This window comes from Lissotriton helveticus, chromosome 1_1 (genome assembly GCF_964261635.1).
Source record: "Lissotriton helveticus chromosome 1_1, aLisHel1.1, whole genome shotgun sequence".
Classification (NCBI taxonomy): Eukaryota; Metazoa; Chordata; class Amphibia; order Caudata; family Salamandridae; genus Lissotriton; species Lissotriton helveticus.
In genome coordinates, this window is record NC_136057.1 from 1,604,704,249 (window position 1) to 1,604,723,687 (window position 19,439).

Below are 19,439 nucleotides of genomic sequence, written 5' to 3' on the forward strand. Positions count from 1 at the left end.
AAACAACGAGTGGAACAGAGGGCAGAAGGGCACAAAAAACGAGTGGAACAGAGTGCAGAAAGGCACAAAAAAAGAGGGCAAAATGAGTGGAACAAAGGGCAGAAAGGCACAAAAAACAAGTGGAACAGAGGGCAGAAGGGCACAAAAAACGAGTGGAACAGAGGGCAAAAAGGCACAAAAACAAGTAGAACAGAGGGCAGAAGGGCACAAAAAACGAGTGGAACAGAGGGCAGAAGAGCACAAAAACAATGGAAAAACGAGTCGAACAGAGGGCAGAAAGGCACAAAAAACGAGTGGAACAGAGGGCAGAAGAGCACAAAAAACAAGGAAAAAACGAGTGGAACAGAGGCCAGAAAGGCACCAAAAATGATTGGAACAGAGGGCAGAAGGGCACAAAAAAAGAGGGGAAAACGAGTGGAACAAAGGGCAGAAAGACACAAAAAACAAGTGGAACAGAGGGCAGAAGGGCACAAAAAATGAGGGGAAAACGAGTGGAACAGAGGGCAGAAAGGCACAAAAAAAAGAGTGGAACAGAGGGCAGAGGGGAACAAAAACGAGGGAAAAACGAGTGGAACAGAGGGCAGAACAGGCCAGTTTAACCAATTCATGTCATGGCGTGCTGATCCAATTTGCAAACTGCCCTTAAGACCCTTATTGTGGCGCTGTATGTGTGAAAATGCACCATCTTTTCACTTTGTAAAGTAAACGTTTTGAGTGCCATTTGGCGCCGCAGACACGCGCGGTTTGGTTCCTGGCGCACATAGCCATGGTTGCAGCGCACAGAGACCCTCCACTGCCGCACACAGAGGAAAAAAATTAGATGGAACATTGATCATAACCCCATTGAAAGTCGCTCCCAAAAGAGTGCTTTCACTTTTCTTGGTATGTCTCCCTCCATCCGGAGTATTATTTCATATAACCTATGTGGAGAGCTAACCCCTAGTATCTGCAGTTTCAACTTCAATGTCTTCATTCAAGTCCACTGTCTCCAGAAGTCCCTTCAGGTTCTGGCAAGCTATTGTTACTTCTGCTGCACTGTTCAACATTGTCTGAGCCCATTCTCCATTCTTGAGTTGTGTCCTCAAGATCCTCGGCATTTCTGATTTTTAGACCTGCTACCTTCTTTTTGGTAAATTGAGGTTTTGTTTTGTTTTTCTGAATGTGTTGATCGTCTTTGGACTTGACGCGTTCTTCCTTGTTCTCTGACTGTCCTCTTCTTTCAGATGTCTTGGAAGGTATCTGAAAGGTATGAGAGGAAAGTGTATCAGTATCTTGATACCTGTCAGGTTTTCTCAAATTAGCCCTTTCTCTTTGGAAGGTTGTTTGCTATTTTCCCACTTCTTTTTAGAAGAGGTAGGAGTGTTTTTAGAAAAGACCTTTTTAGGACTTTCGGACAGATGTGGTATCACTGTATTCATCATCCGACATTGCTTCAATGTCAGGGTCAGGTGTGTAGCCTGCTAAGGCTGACGATGTTGCTCCTGATCTACCTAGTGGACCGAGCCTGGTAATGTGATTTAAATGTTTTAGGGCGCCTTTAAACCAGAGCTCATGCTCCTGGTATATGAGTGGAATTGCTATATCCTCGAAAGGAATATATTCCTCTGGTGGATCATTTTCATTGTAGAAGTGAAACAAATGTGTGATTTGATTCTGGGAATACTATCCATGAATAGAATACCTCTGTCTGGTGATATGCATGTACCTCTATCACAAAAACTGCTCTACCACCTCTTGATGTTAGGCCATGTTTTATAAGTTTTAGAGTGATGGCTCTCCTTAAATTTGGAGGAGTCTTTACAGCATTCTCATCGGTTTCCTCGAAACCTGTTAAGTTAAAAGCTGGTATGGCGTTGTTGCCTGCAGCTCCACCGGTTGCGGTGTTGTTGTCCCCGTTTACGGACATTTGCTTAATGAAAGTTGCAGAGCAAGATTCAAGGGAACAAAAATAAGGTGCAGAATATTTTGGAACACTGTATCTTCAACGTTGAACAAACCAAAAAAGCGAATACATAGGATTTTCGTCCTACTCAGCTATGGCGGATATTATCCCTACCCACTCCAGACGTCTATTGGAGTATTATGAGTAGTGGTCTCTGAGAAAAGCACAACTGAGTTACTTCAGTAACCAGCGTTAAATTAGTGCTTTACCAAACCATTAGGCGCCATGTAGTGTAGTTCCTATATCGCTAATAGACTCTTTGCATTGGAATAATATACACTATAGCTTTGACATAGGACTGAGGTTAGTATGTCTCTATCGAGTACATTAAACTTAATTACTTGTGTGTGCCAGCTAACTCAGAGGTCACTAGAAACTTTCTCGAATGAACAAGAAGGGATTCGTTTCTGACAACTGCATAAACATGACAACTTTGTTTCCCTTTGAGTCGGAACAATATCTTCAGAGTCGTGGAAACCATAGATAACCATTTCACTCCGTCAATCGTGCATGCTTTGTTTCTACAGAGTTGCATAGAAATAAATAGACGGGGCGTTTCAATAAAAGGGTTTATTGAACAGTCTTATTTTTCATCCAAGAGATATGAACTGCTACAATCGTATCACAGAATGCGAATTATAACGCGTAAAACGTTAACAGTAATATAAAAGAATACTGTAATAGCAAGGTCTGTAGCTATGACATATATAAAAATACATACATAAATAACACAGGCTAAAATACTCAACTGGTGCTTCTAAAATAATCATACCCCAGTGTACCCAACCTAAGTCTAGTACAAGGGAAGAAGTAGGTGCTGTTTTAGCTATAGTTTAGTTTAGTTTAGTTGTGCCAAGAATTGCCAAAGGTTTTTCTAGGTTCTAATCAGCTCCATACCTTCAGAATGAGCAAGGTTGGTATCTCTTTCCCGGGTCTCGATCATTAAAATACCCCACAAGGGAAGTCAGAAACACTGGAGCTGGATTCTCGGCTAGGAGGATGACAGCGTCTGGTCAGTGCATCAGCTGGGGACTTGACTTCCTTCGGGACTTGCTGTGGCGAGCCGCGTCATGCAAGTAGGTATCCGAATCGAACAGTGCCTTGCCATAGCAAGTGAAGGTATATTTATACCTTGAAGGTGTTTAGGAATGCCATTATTGACGTAAAAGTCAAGCATAAGAACGTCATGAATGAACCCCTAAGGAATAGATGTTCATGCATAATAAATGAGTTCTTGGAGAAATCAATATCCAAGCAAGGGGAAGTCCTAAAGGCTTAAGAGTCTGGTTTTCCAAGAACTTGTAGTGACGTAGATGAACGGATGTAAGTAGCCATGCCTGTATTTGGGTAGCATGGACTGTGCCTAAATAAGGGCTAGATTTCTATGCCCAAATAAGGGCAATGTGAATTGTACCTATATAAGGGCATGAATCGAGAAATTCATACGGAATCTAAATCGATACACAACAGTATCAGATCTAAATATAGACGATACAAGGTGTGAGCATGAGATACAGGGTGTTGTGCTTGAATTATGAGTTCTGAAATTGTGTGCATCAAGCATAAATTGAGGTAGAACCGTTGCCAGGTCTAAGCGCCAAGTTCGGCCACCCCAAGGTTGTCACAAAGGTAAGTTCCTTGGACACAAAAGAGCTTGGTGAAATCTCAACTGAAAGGAGAATATTTGTATTTATCTCCTGTTTCCCAGTACTTTCATTTTCTTCTTTCGTTCTCTTCCCACAATGAACCGTGTTTGTGCCTCGAGTCTAGTCTGATACTTAGTCTACTGCCCTCTAGCACGACCTATTACGAAAAAACATACAAGCAGTACCCAACCACAGCCTTTTAGTGTGTTAGTGGTTAAAGTGTCTGATATGAATTTAATTTAGGGGGATGAAGGATCAACGGAAGTCATACCATCAGAAGGGACCCCAGTGCATTATATCCATGTACACTATGGTCACAGTAAATGTAAGTGTTGGACTAAATGCCACTTATACACAAAAACAGAACCCGCAAAACGATTTCCAATAGAGAGAATGGTTAATTTGGATACGAAAAGTATACATTTTTTTTGGACAATTTTTTTTATTGGTTTCCATAACAGACAAACTACCTCACCTTCACATTTGTGCGGCCATTACGCAGATGGCCTATTGAGTCGTACGTATATCATTCAAATCTATACAGATGAATTTCTAACCCAACTTTCCTAGCCCCCTCCCTCCATACCAAAAGTATACTTAAGGGGAGATTTAGAAGCAAGGAAAAGTAGGGTGCCAGAAGATTAATGGAATGCATAGCTTGATTGTTATGAAGAAACCTCTAAGATAACACAAGTGTTAAGTGCAGAGTAATAACCAACAAAAATTACCATCATCTGCTTTTTGCATTTGTGGCATAGCTTGAAATTCGTAATTTTGGGTGGGGACACAAGTTCCCTATCTCCCTGGTGTAATTGTTTACAAGTTGTCAGAAAACTGACAAAGTTGAGTACGGATCTCTAGATCTAAATTGGAGGGATCTGAACAAATGAAACAGATGTCTTTGCGCAGTGGTGGTGCTTATATGCGTCTCCGCACCTTCAATTGCAGGATGGTGTGCAGCCGAACAATGCCACCTTGCACCACTCAGGAGCACAGCTGTGGAAAAGTTTTCCGGATCCAGTCTGGTGCCTGAGGAGTATTCTAAGTTGAGGAATCTGTAGTTTGAAGGCAAAGGAGTTGCCAGATTCCATAACAGCGGCCTCAGAACTCAATCACTCAAAAAACAATACAACACAAAAACACACAGAGGCCGATAACTAGAAGTATGAAGACTGAACTTTTGGAATGCTCTCAAATGGACACAGAGCGGAACTCAACCATATCTGAGTAAAGAAATTGCTGGAAACATAACTATTCACATACAACTTTGACTAACGAAACCAAACTACGTTTCAGCAACCCACAGCCGGTTCACTGCCTACTCATCCATGAGATACAGCATTCAAGTCCACCATGACTCAAAACCTCTCCTAAAAACGTACCTGAATGGGGATTAGGCGAACAATCGGAAAACCTATGGGGAGACCCATACTACCATCACACAATAGTACATTGAGCCCACACCACAGTGGCTATTGTTCAACGGACAGCAACCAATGAAATCCAATCAGAGTATATGCCTCCAGTTTGGTTCCGACTCTTATTAGCAACAAGTCTCAATTTTGACCATTCTATCTATTGTCTATCCTGGATTAAATCTTCCTTACATCTCCTAACCTTTTCCCTCAATATTAATAAAGACAACAGGATCAGGGTCCATGGGAATGTAATACAGCTTTTGATAATCAGGGATCAAGAGGCTGAGGTTGTGTGTGGGTATATTTAGGTAAGTACAGATGAAGGAATATGACACATGCTCAGTGAAGCCATGCTGTGGGGAGCGCTTGATCCACGCTCCACTCCCAGTCGCACTGCTTGGTTGGATACTAGATCCATTTACCATTTCATAGAAATCTAATCCAGTGAATTTTAACCACAATCTTTACCAAAGTTTCCTTTCGTTTTTACATTTTTTAATCCGTTTTACAATCCACATGTGTTCCGTACTGCATTTTTCCATACTTCTCATTAACACGTGTGCCGATCCGGGCCTCTTCGGGAAAACGATAAAAAATGCAGAAAATAGTTCTGAGCAGCGATTCTTTATTGAGACCCAATGCATTTCGGGCATATTTTCCAGCCCTTCGTCAGGGGTAGCTGTGAATTAACAATTACAAGAAATTCATTATAACTCAATGGTCCTCTAGTTTACATTATTACCAATAATTAATGTAAATCTATAATAATCAAATGTGACTTTTCGTGCAAATTTCTCTTAAAACCCAACACTTTTCGTGTTGTGCTACCTCCTCACAACCAAACAACTGAAATACTCCATGTGTAGTCCCACGTTCCCTCAAATAACAAACCACATTGTGCACTCCCTCTACCCACCGGTTATTCTGCCTGTCTGTTAAATCATTGCGCACTTTCTGTGAACCCGCTGCAGCTCAAACCCAATCTCCCATGCGTTCATGCTCCCTTTTTCCTCCCGACTTTCTCCCCATTACCACATTCTGAACCTCTCAGGACTACTTACTCCCCTCCTGCATCTCACCACATTCCTGTTGTGTCCAAATCTAATCACTTACTCATACCCCGTGCGTTACGAAACTCAGCTGTCACATACCTGCTCAATCCACCATCTCTCTTACTGCTCAGTGAAGGCATGTGCTTTGCTTACGCTTGCTAGAACCTTGGTCAAAAAAGATGCAAATCTTGAAGCAGCTCAGCCTGAGGCCAAATGGCTCTTCTACTCTGTGTCTGTATTTCTTAATTTTTCCTAACGACTCATCTTAACGGTAGCGCCAATGTGAGGCTGTCCCTTAGAAAGCCCAGAATGCTTGGATGCAGGTACTGATTGTCTATCCACTCTAGCTTCGGGGTGAAGGGTCTAGCAAGCCATCGTTCTTCCTTTTGCACCCAAGAACATTTATTCTGAAACCATTGTTTCAACAGTAGTTTAGTTAAATTACTATTTTAAAGATTATTTTTGTAAAGTGCACATTTAATTAAAACCATGGCACCTTCCAACAATAGAACAATTTAAATTGAAATGATTAAAAGGTTAGCAAAGGAACCTTAACCATATGCATAGTAGTTCATATAAGTGGAAGAATCATAAAATACAGTTTAAAATGCAACGTATTATCAAAAAATGAGACTGTGGAAGATGTCTTAAAGTGTTGGTGCCCGGCCGTTGTCATAGAAGTACAATCTTATTGGAATGCCAGAATTCATCCACTGCGGCCTATATACAGCACGACATAGCTGTCAGCCTACTTTGTCAGAGGGAAGATGGAAACCTGATGGTACAGTATTACTGCTCGGCTCTTCGTTTGTTGCCACTGGACCACTGTCCAACACCTGGCAACAATTTGACAGTAGTGCTGGTGTGACATGTTCTTATTAAATATTATTCCTTGGCTATGCAAGATGTAATAGAGTGACCATCCTCAGCTGTGGACCTATCTGAATCAAACTTGTTTAATTTACCTTTTTGAGGCTGCTCACCTTTTCCTTTTGATTTTTCTAAATTGTCTTAAAGTCTGTCCAAGCCAAATGCTTAAACAGAATGAGTAAAATTTGATTCCTGAGCCTGTTACTTCAACCTGCTGCATCTTTAGAAGACGATGATGCAAACAATGGTTCTCATCAGGATTGATATTGAATGGCTATCTTTTCATATTTTTGCTCAACTTTCATACAATATTTCACCAGCCTACAGTTGCTCACCTGTGTGTTCATTGGTTTGAAGGAGGCTATACCAGCCTGCCTGCCGCAACATAGACCTCTGCTGTTAAACATGCTCCTAACAAGATCTTATGATCATAAAGTGTAGACTTAGCATAAACAGACTGCGTGCAGAATCATTTTGGACCAGTGACCACATAGCTCATTGCTATCTGCCCATTGCCATGTCGGTAGATGTAAGAGTGAGGGGAGGCATCCCAATCAGTATTTTAAAAAGCTCCCTTTGATATAGTGGTTGAACCCAGAATGGAGATACGGTTGGGGTTTCAATTAAGTAAAACTAATTATTGTGATCTAGGCGTCAACACTTGGGGAAAGCTCCTCTGTCAGTCAGCACTGAGATTCGCTTGACTACTTTGTTCAACGTGACTTTGAACTGGGGAAGGCTGATCTGCTTGTCCCATAATGTTTTTATGCCACAAGTTACCGGTGATGAGTCCAGGTAGGCTCTTGCCGGAGAGGGATCTGTTATGCTGATTTCCTGCCATAAATGATGGCTTAAAGTCTGTGTATGGCATTTTTTAACATGAAGCAACATTTAAATGCCCCTCGTCTTACCAAGGTGTGTTTTGTTAAGCCAAATTCCAGCCTCAACTGAGAAGCTGATATGTGCCGAGTCTCATGAAACAAGGACCTGAAAGTTTTGACTATGATCTTCTCCAGGAGGGGGTCATCTGGCTGTGTAGCGGTGGCCGTGGGATGTTCCAGATGGCCAGCTTCTGACAGAGCATCCTTCGATCAACCCGGTCGAAGGCTGCCCTGTTGTCAATTAAACAGAGATGGAGAGGATGATGGCTGTTCTTGCACTGGTCTATTAGCAAGGATAGGGCTAGTATATTTGTTGCTGTTCCCATATCTTTCGAGAAGCCCATTTGATTAAGAGGGATTATGTGCTGCTCCGCGGCCCAGGACATTTCTTCAGTAGACATTACGCAAAGTACTTTGACTCTATGTCGAGGAGGGCTACCAACCGAAAGTTTGTGGGTCCGAGTTGCCGCCTATTTTTTAAATGGGGGATATAATGAAGTCTTTCCAGGAATCTGGTATAACATTGGCTGTTGCCATGCTGTTAAAAACTAGCTCCTTGTGTTCTGCCCAGAACTCATTGTTCTCTTTGAAGATCACCGGTGGGATACCGCTGGGTCCTGGTGCTCCTCCTTGTCGTCCCTTTGTAATCTGTTTTTTAATAAACTCAGCGTGCATCAAGGGGGGACATATTTTACTATCATGGTTTGCTGGCATGCTAACCCAGAGTTGTTTCCCACATGTCTCCCTACATAGCCCTTCTGAGAGAACTTTGGTACTGTCTGTGTAAAACGGTACATGAACTGCGTCGCTTTCATTGTTATTTGTTATAAGGGAGTAGTTGAAGTGGCTCGACAACTCTGACCAGCGCTCTTCCAATATGTTTGAAGTTGCTATGGCTGTCACTGGACCATTATGCCCGTTCACAATCTTCCAAAATCTGTTGTGGCAGTTAATCTAGTCATATAGCAACCTGCCCCAATTTTATTGTCGGCCTCTCTCCTTAGCTGACAGCTGCATCTCCTAAAGGCCGCTTTTGCTTGTGCCACAGCAGCTTCTAGGCTTTATCAGATGGTGTCTTTTGATGCGTACTTAACACTTGATTTACTTTGTGTTTTAATCATTTGAGTTTGCGGCAGACTGGGATCCTTGAGCTGCCGAACTGCGGCCCAGGACTTGTATCTGGACAGAGTATTGCTCTGCAAACCTCCTGGTGAACTGAGCCTAGAACGTTAAATTAGCCTCCCCTTGAACAGTGCACTGCTGGAGTGTTATTTTTGAAAGCTCTGGAAGATTGTGAGCTGAGCCAGCGGACGTTTTTTAGGTCTCGCCTGACCCAGCGCTTGCGCTGGAATGGCCAGACCTTAAGTAAGAAGGGCTACAAAAAATGCTACCGCCGGCTACAGCTTGCAGTGCATGTGCGCGGGTTTGAGCAGAGGCGCCATGTGGGCGCTTGATCGCGATCACTTTCACTTTCGCGTTGCGTGCTTTGTTTATTGTCTAAGCACTGTAGCGTGCCTTTCTGTACTTGCAAGTTGTCTAAGCACTGTAGCGTGCCTTCTCTGTACTTGCAAGTGGGAGAGGTGTGCTACAGCTTTCACTTTTGCGGCCGCGCGTTTGTTTTGTTTTCATTTGGGTGAGGGCTTGTTTAAGACAGTGATCAGAAGCAAAAGTGGCACACTCATGCCATTCTTTTCCCCCTTCCAGTTTTGAGTCCTAGTTTCCAAGGGCCTGCAACACCTATTAAATATAGCTGTACGATGTAATTAATAGCCATCGATGTACGTCCAATTAAGCATTTTCATGCCTCCTTATTATCTTTTCAGTAGCTCAATGTATGTATGTAGTTTTAAATATTCTCCGGTTCCCCTGGTTCTTCTACTTTTGGTAAATGAAGGCTTGCACAATTCAAGGCACATAAACGTCATGCTGGTCAACAAACCGACAAGGAATTAAGTAAACTAAAGTAATGCTTTTAAATGCCGTTTTACACTGTCAGGTTTCATCTTTGTTTAATTAGGGGGGTTCTGGGTTCATCTGTGTGACTTATAGAGCAGTGCCTCTGCAATTCACTTAACACCATAATGAGGCTCTGCTGGTTTTATCTCTTTAACAGCGCGTGCAGTGCGAGCTCGTGGTATGTACTTACAGGAAATGCCAACCAACTGCACTTCGTGAGACGTTTTTGGAGCAAAGGTCTGTTGCAAATGACACCGATAATCTCAGTTTTGGTTGCTGCGACAAAAAGGGAAGCTGAGGAAGAGGTGCCCAAACACTGAGCTGCTTTCTTTTTGCATAATAAAAGGATCTTTGCAGTATTTCTCTGTTGACCAAACATGCCCGTGACGTCTGTGCCCACCCCCCACAGCAAGTACAGGCCTCATCCAGCCGCCTGAAATAACTGCCTTGTGGTTAAACACAAACTGGTTCTGCTGAGGTAGTGTACCATTCGTAAAACAAAGCAATATTTTAGCATTGTTTGGAGCCTGCTATTCTCAGGGATTTTTAGATTATATGTTCTTGACTCTTAAATGGGACATTTGTGCAAAACGCTAAGAATGGTCTTTGTTTAGCCAACAGGGTTTAATTCGAATTTCCACTGACGTAGTGCGGTAGGTAGTTCCTGCTTGCTGTCCGTGTGCTATAAACAGTAAATCACATGGTCTTTCAGTCACGCCAATACTGTAATGTGAATTATTTATGTAGAATAATTTATTTCACTAGTGCCACGTCCACGGAACCAGTTTTCAAGTATCCTTTTCAGGACAGTAGAGTTCATTTGTACTGCAGCAAGAACGCTGCTGAACTACTGCTGAGGTCAATGAGCAGACACCAAACTTCTTTTCGTGGAGCTACTGTAAACAAACACAGTCTGGTGAATAAAAAAACAATGTGAGTCAATGACGTGATAAAATAACAAATCTACCATCATACTGTCGAAAAAGTTTTTTGGGCTTATTAAAAGCAATACAGCAAGCCAATAATTCACCTGGTCACTTCTACAGAGATTCAATATAAGACACACAATAAAAACAGTGTAATAAACTCTTAAAATAATAAAAAATATGATTAAACCCTGGGGGCGTGGCTACGCGGGCGACGATGGTGGACGCAGCTTGCTAAAGCTCCCACCGGCCCGTTACTTATCCGACCACTAATCCTAGCTTCCAGACCCGTCCCGATCCCCAAACAACAGGCGAGCAGTACAGAGGACTGGAGGTGTCGCCCGGTGTGCTCGTTGGTGCTCCCAGGTCGCCGGTGTAGCAGAAGACCGCGGCGGCAGTCTGCGGCCTAGTCCCCGGGGTAAAGCCGGGACCTCGAGTTTTGCGCTCCCCGGCCGGGTAGTCGGAGTGCCGACCTGCATAGGTCCGTCCCCCGGGGGCTGGCGGAATCCTTCTTCCGGGCGGAGAGAGAGGCTGCGGGGGGGGGCCTCTGGCTGCGGTGGGTGCCGGCTCTGACGTGTGGAAAGGGCCGGAGTGAGACGAGGCCTACGTTGGGGCAGCAAGACCGGGTCCTCGATTTTCGGGACCTCCGACATTGCCAGCAGTGAAGTGGCTGGGGTGACCCGACCGAGCCGGCGGACCACTTGGCTGACGGACTGGCCCTGAACAGCGGCGATTCCAGGGTGCAGCGGCTGGACGCTGATAAGCCTAGCTGCGCTTTTGGGACACACCTGGTGCACCGGGGGAGAGTAGTGGCCTGCATCATTGCCGGTGAGTCGGGGCCTGGGTTCCCGTGCTCTCCCGGTGCCGGCTGCAGAGTGAGCCGACGCAGACTACAGGAGGTGTTTGGGTGCCCCCGCGCTGGTAGCGGTGGTGGAAGGTTGGAGGGGGCGCCGCTGAGCTGCTTTCTGGGGTGACCCGGTGGACCTGCCACGATTGAGGGTGCGGACCCTACCACAGGCGGCCGGTGGGCCACGTTGCACCTCCCTTGAACTGTCATTGGCGGGGCCGGTGGTGTGGCGGTCGTGACGCCCGGGGTCCTGTGAGGCCGGTGACTCCGGAGTGATCCGCTGTGTGCCCTGCGGAGCAATCGACTGTAGGGGTGTGAGGACCTGGTGACCGGTTCCATTGACCCCTGGCTGGGGGCCGTTTCCTCTTCGGGGGCCGTGGGTCCACGGACAGTTCCGCTCTTCGGTGGAAGGGACCCCCCCCCCTCTGTGGAGCCTTCTGATACCGAACCCTACAACTTCACGCGGCTATGACTAGGGGAGGTGGCGGCCCGCCCAAGCAAGGGCCTATAGACAAGTTTACCGGCCCCAGCGGAGGGTCTGGTGCCCCCGGTGGGAGTGGAGGAGCTGGACCGGACAACGCGGCACTCATGGCGGCGATCACCCAGTCCAGGGACATGCTGGACGCAAAGATTGGGGCTGTGGGTGCAGACGTGACCCTGCTGCGACAGGACCTACGGAACGCTGTGGAACGGATCACCGAGACGGAGTCGAGGATCTCGGTGGTCGAGGATGAGGTGGGAACCTTGAAACGCAAAATGGCCGCGATGGCACAAGTTCAGAAGGCTCTTGCGACCCGAGTGGAAGATGCTGAAGGTCGCGCACGTAGGAACAACCTACGCTTTGTTGGCTTTCCGGAACGATGCGAAAAGGACAATATGGAGCGATTTCTGACCGGATGGCTGGAGAGCTGGCTCCCCGAGGGGGCGCTTTCCACCTGCTTTGTGATCGAACGTGCTCATCGTGCGTTAACGCAGCGGCCGCCGGAGGGAGAACGGCCCCGAGCTGTCATCGCCAGGCTGTTGAACTATCATGATCGGGACGTGATTCTACGCGAGGCGAGGGCCAGAGACTCCATCGTATATGAGAACCGAAAGATCATGATCTTCCCTGACTATACCAAGTTAGTGCAGCAGCAGCGTCGCTCATTCTTGGATGCTAAGGCCAAACTGCGTGGATTGAAGATCCAATATTCCCTGCTGTACCCGGCCCGCCTGCGGGTTGTTTATCAGTCCCGGACCCATTTCTTCGACTCTCCTGAGGATGTTTTCAGGTGGACTGACGAATCTGTGCAGATCAGACCCCATGCCCAGCCGGGTCTCAATCCTGACGCCCCTGGAGGTTCGTCGCAGGAGCGGAGGGGCCAACCGGCCCGTACGGGCAGACACCGGAGGTCGAGGAAGAGATCCGCCTCAGCCAGTGTGACTCGTACCAGTGAGACTGTGGCGTCCGACTCCCCCGAGGACAATTCGTGAGCCTATGGGGGACACTGCGCTGTTGTGGAGCGCTTGAGTAGCCGGAGGGTCCGTGGCTGGGACTCGTCCCAAGGAGTGTGGGCGATGTTCAAAGTGCTTGCTCTTGTTCTTGAGATGGTTTACTTGTAATGGTGGGGGTGGGTAGGGTTCTGGGAGTGCCTAGATAGGGCCTCCGACTACCACGCACAGTGGGTGTTGGTTAGGGGTAGGGTGGGAATTGCAGTCTTTAAGGGGTGTTGGGATCCATTGGTATGGTTGGTCTTGGGCCCTCTGTTTTGGGCTCGGGGCGGCCCATGCCGCGACAGGTACTTCAAGGTTTTATGAGGTATTGGGGTGGGGGGTGTTGGGAGCAGGGGTTGGGGGTAGGACAGGAGGGGACAGTGATGACCAAAACTGTAGGATGTGTTAGAGCAGTTCCTGTTGTTGTTGGGAGGGTCGGGGACGGGAGGGGTAGGGGAATGCACGTGCTGTTTGTTAAAGACCTGGAAGAAGTACTCGGTGGGTGGCGATGGCACGGGGGGCCGACATGTTGGACCTCAATTGACTATGGCTGACTCGCCTCACGGACTCCCCCGGGAGTCACTACGAATAATCACTTGGAATGTCAGGGGGATGCTGGATGTAATTAAAAGGGGGGCAGTTTTGCGGTGGGGGAAGAGGGAGGCTGCTGATGTGCTCCTGCTCCAAGAAACTCACATGATGGGCTCTAAGGTACTTAGCTTACAGAGGTTTTGATATCATCAGGTCTTTCATGCCGGTTTTGTTAGGGGCTCTAGGGGGGTTGCTATACTGGTGCATCGTAGAGTTGCATACGTTCATGAGAAGCTGTGGGCTGACCCTCAAGGCCGCTTTATATTCATCAAGGGTACGGTGGGCATGGAACCGGTTGTGTTTGGTAGTGTGTATGCCCCCCCCCCCCTCTGCAGTGGGCCCTATCCGAGAAGCTGTTTACGGTGTGGGGTGATATCTCGGAGTCCTTGGCGGTGGTTGGAGGCGATTGGAATGAGGTGATGGATGTGAATGTGGACCGACAGAGGCGGCGGGGAGTGCTTGCTGATCCTTCTACAAGTTCCCCTACCCGGTTGCAGGCCATGGTTGAGGGATTAGGCTGGGTGGATGTATGGCGCCATCTGCTTCTGACAGCGCGCGAATACACGTATGTCTCTGCAGCGCATGGCTCGTTCTCGAGGCTGGATTATGTGTTTATGCCTGCCGTCTATCTGTGTAGAGTACGCAGCGCTGCGATGCTTCCGAGGGGGCTCTCAGACCACTCCCCTGTCTCAGTCACGATTGACCTACATACGACGAGGCAACCCTTCAGGTGGAGGATGTCCTCGTGGCATCTCCAGCAGCCCTCTTATGTCCAACACCTGAGGGAAGCGGTTGCACACTACTGGCGAGAAAACCTGGTAGAGGATATGGACGTTGTAGTAGTATGGGAAGCCATGAAGCCTACTATAAGGGGGGTGGATATTGCTTGGTGTGCTGAAGCCCGCCGTAAACGTCGGGAGTCGACCGCTACGGCTGCCAAACTCGTGGAGGACCTAGAACAGCGGAGTCGGGGTGGAGGGGACGAGGTAGCGGTGCGGCTGCTTCTCCAGGCGCAGCAGTCCTATGCCACTCTCTTGATGGACGAGGCTAAACAGGCATGGCTGGCCACGCGGAGCAGGATCTACCAGTGGGGAGACAAGTCCAGTACCATGCTCCATAGGTTGTGTCAACGGCGTCTCCAGCCGATCACGTTGCCGGGCCTCACTGGCGAGGACGGAGTGACGATTACGGAGCCGGCCGAACTTGCAGCGAGTTTCGCCGATTATTTTAGGTCACAGTATGCCCCACAAGATGGTCTCAGCGCTGAAGACGTGGCTAAATTTATTGACGACTTGCCCCCTCGGGCGGTGTCTGATGAGGCCAGACGGGACCTAGATGCTCCGCTTACGGTGGAGGAGCTTGGGGAGGCGCTGGGCCAACTTAATGTTGGTAAAGCTCCGGGCCCAAATGGCTACCCGTGTGAATTTTTTAAGAAATTCCAGCTCCTCCTTGGGACCCATTATCGGTCTACTCTGGAGGCGGCGCCGGAGCGGGGCAGATTGCCACCTGACTGGTGCCACGCCGAAATAGTTGTTTTTCAAAAACCTGGCAAACCCCCTGACAGACATGACTCGTATCGCCCCATATCGCTACTGAATATAGAAGCCAAGATTCTAGCAAAGGCGTTAGCGAATCGCTTACTCCCCTATATGGTGGACTTGGTCCACCCGGACCAAGCAGGCTTTATGCCCCATCGGGCGACGCGGCACAACATTCGGCGAGCGCAAGCAGCGGTAGACGCGATGGGAGTCCTGGGAGGGGAGGCGGCTTTGTTATTAGCGGACATTCATAAGGCGTTTGATTCCGTCAGCTGGACGTACCTTTTCGCGCTCCTATCTCGCCTCAACCTGGGCCCGGTGCTTCTGTCGTACATCTCGCTGCTTTATACAGATGTCACGGCGTCCGTTAGGGTCGCTGGGGCCACGTCGGAGATATTTTCCATCGGACGGGGGACCCGTCAGGGGTGCCCGTTGTCCCCGTACTTGTTTGCGCTGGCTATGGAGCCTTTAGCGTCTTGGGTTCGCATGGACGCACAGCTCCGGGGTTTTGTTTGGTCTGAAACCCTTATGGATAGGATTGCCTTGTATGCGGACGACGTCCTCTTCTTTCTTACTGAATTGGATCGCTCGGGGCCCCGAGTGTTAGAAATTATGCAGATTTTTGGAGAGGTCTCGGGGCTTAACTTGAGTTTAAGCAAGTCTACCCTCTGGGTGCTGGGAGGCGAGGCGGAGGTGGGCCACTGGGCGTCAGGCTTACGGCGGGCGACCGATGGTCTGAAGTATTTGGGAGTGTTCCTTTCGGAATCCGCCAGTGTTACGTGGGAGCGTAATATGGTACCTGTATGGGATAAGGTTCAAGAGGATGTTAAAACTTGGTCTCGGATGCCTTTAACCATTTTTGGCAAATCGGCGATATTCAAGATGGTGGCTCTTCCCCGTCTATTGTACCAATTACAAAACTACACCCATCCCATCCCTCCCCAGTGGTTCCGACAGGTTAACTCTGCCCTGTGTCGTTTTCTGTGGGCCGGGGGTGCAGCCAGAGTGGCCCTGAAGACGTGCTTCCTCTCCACGTATTGTGGAGGTTTGGCCACCCCGGACCTGTTGTCATATTATCAGGCCTCACAGCTGCTCATACTCAATGAGTGGTGGTATGGCGACAGAGGGGACCCGGCGTATGCCCTGGAGCGCTCATTGATGGGCGACCATACATTGCACACGGTGCTCTACTCGGCCCGGCTGCGGCGGGTACTGCCATGCGTCACGAGGGTAGTCTTCGCTGTGTGGCGGCAGGCGTTACGTCGTATGGGTTGGTGGGGTAGGCTAACTGCTGAGACACCGTTGTGGCATAATGGTCAGCTCCCCAGCCTGATGACTCTCTCGGGATTTGACGGCTGGGATGCAGTTGGGATATCGACGTTGGGACAGGTCATGTCCGGGACTACTCTTAAGTCATTCCAGGACCTTAGCGCTGAGTTCAGTATGCCCCAGACCCAGTTCTTTCGCTATTTGCAATTCCGGCACGCAATCACGCCCAGTGTCGCGAACCTCGACTCGCTCCCAGAGTTTAGCCCCATTGAAGCTAAGATATTCATGGGGGACCTTGGTGACAAGAAGATCTCCCGCATTTATCAGACAATGGTGACCCACTGCTCTTCTACCTTACTGCCTTTGAAAGCGGCTTGGGAGGCTGACGTAGGCCCCCTAGACGAGGACGACTGGAGGGAGGCCCTGGAGTCTCCGCGCGGAACCGCAATAGCGATGCGGCTTCGCCTCATTCAATTCAAGTACCTTCATAGGGCTTATTATACACGGGAGAGGCTCTGGAAGGCTGGTCTGATTGGCTTGTCGGAATGTCTGCGGTGTGGCGCGGCTGTGGGTACACTGCTGCATACTGTGTGGTCATGCCCTCGATTGATTGGCTTCTGGAGGGGTGTATGGAATTGCTTGTCTGAGGTCTTGGGGTGGGACCTCCCGTGCACCCACCGGTTGGGTTTACTCCATGTACTCGAGGGCGTGGGTGGGAACATCTACAAGCGCCACTTATTGCTACTGGGCTTAATAGTGGCCAAGCGAGATCTAGCCAGAGCGTGGAAGAGTGTCCGGGCCCCCCCCCTGTGTGCATGGAAGGCCGGTTTGGATTTTTATATGGGGTTGGAACGACCGGTGTTTGAGGCAAGGGGCTGCCCCAATAAGCATTTTAAGATCTGGAAGAGATGGGCGGAGTACAGGGGGCTGCTTCTCGATCCCCCGGAGGTGCAGGAGGAAGAGTTATAGACAGTGGTACCTGAGTGCCTCCTTGCTGTGTCATGCCTTACGACCGATGTTACTAAGTGTCTACTGCACGTGCATAGGGTTAGGGTGGGATAAGGGGTGGGTAGTGGGGGTGTTGGGCAATGGGAGTTGTTGGGGGGGACAGGGGTAGGGGAGGGGGATCCTTCTGTTGATTTCTTCTTCTTTTCCTTGGTTTTATTATGATGTGTGTACACTATGCTGCACTGTTTGGTGGCGCTCTCCTGATTGTGGAGAACCACGCCTTTTGCTCTGCTTTACCTCAAATGAAAATAAAAATTAGTTGTGAAAAAAAAAATATGATTAAACCCTGACATTCCTTTCATTTAATTCTTCAGGCCGCTTGAAGGAAATGTCCCCTGGACTAAATAAGATTCTGGAGCTCTAACTCTAACAAGCATTGGCCTAGCCAATAGGTTCACGCTTTTGGGACCTTATTAGTGTTTAGCCATGCAACAGTTGATGTTGTTGCACCAAGGATATAGTGCTGCATAACTAAATACTTATAAAAGGTCCCAAAAGCGAGACCTATTGGCTATGCCAATGCTTGTTTTTTCTTTAATTGTTGTCTGTGTAAGCTGATGCCGTACAGCAGGCCTGATTAATAGCAAAGGTCAGCTCCTGCGGCAACTGGTCGCTTCAATCGCTGGCCGCTACACAGAGGCTTTCGACCAGATGAATCAGAGGGTTTGATAATCCTGTAAAGTCAATTAAGGAGCTGTGTGAATTATTGTGGTAAGAGGACGCTGGTGGACTATCCAAAGGAAAGTGGCAGTTGATTACCCTTAGGTTAAGATGCTCCAATTCGTTAAAAAGTGCAAGGACCTTTTTGACTGGCCTAGAAGATGGGCGAGTGCTTTGGACGGGGATCGCCCAATCTGCATTGTGAGCAGGCAGGATCTCATTTGCATTTGCATATTCATATTGAAGTCCCCAGAAAGAAGTAGTTCCGTTAGAGTCGATCCTTCATGATCTCCATTTTCAGTAGTTCTATAACTTAACATTTTGCTCTCTCTGTCAGCTGTATTATATTCACTAGTACCATGGGGGACACTGACACTCCCCGAATAAAAGAGGTGGGAACGATTTGTAGGCCAGAGCATTATGTCATCTTTTGTTTGCATTCCACCTTAAGTGAGCTGGTATATTTATATTGTCAAGCCTCCGCTGTAACAGCCAAAAGAGCGCCTCATTTGTTGGTGGTACTGAAAAGTTTATGTAGCCTGGGATTAGCGGTCATTCCTCTACCGAGGTTTATTGTAGCAGGATCACCTGAAATGAACTAAAGTTTGCCCCGGTCCCTTGGTTATCTACCTTTTTCAGCATACTGCTGATGTTCCAAAGATGATCTGTATCCCCTGTAACAATTTTGTCCGAGTTATAATTCATTGCTGTAACCATGGCCTATTTAGTGACTTTGCTACCCAGTTTCAGTCTTTGGACTTGGCATTTGTTTGTCTGTTGTACTGGGCAAGGAGTGGGCTTTGCCCCTTCGATTCCGGTGGTGACTTACTGAGGGTACTCTTTAAAACTGAATGCGCTTGATTTAACCTTCATGTAACCTGCTGTTCATTTGCCTGTTTGGCTACAGAGTATGGGTAGACCAGATGTTTGAAAGGGGTCACATGGATCACCCATCGTTTAAGACCCGAGCTATGTCCAGTACCCTATTTGGCTGCTTCAACTGACTACCAGGTGCTTCTGGTCATTTCGGTGAGCTGTCCCGGTCCTGGTTCAATGAACTCCACCGAGACTATATAGCTCCTATGCACCCCTTTTCTTTCTAGCTTTTGCTGGTGTAGGCACAAGATGTTGCCTCGGTTCGGGACGCCGAAGTTCCTTATTGACTGATATTCTGGGTACATTAGTGTCACCAGACTGCGACCAGCCTTTGATGCTAAGGGGTGACAAGTGGTGGTCTCTTTCACAGCTCCCAGTTCCCAACTCTTACAGTGCTCAAACACTACTAAACTGACCTTGCTGCATGCGGCCAATAATGTCAGAAGCTGAGTGGGCGCAGTTTTTTGGTGTTCTTGTGCCCATGTC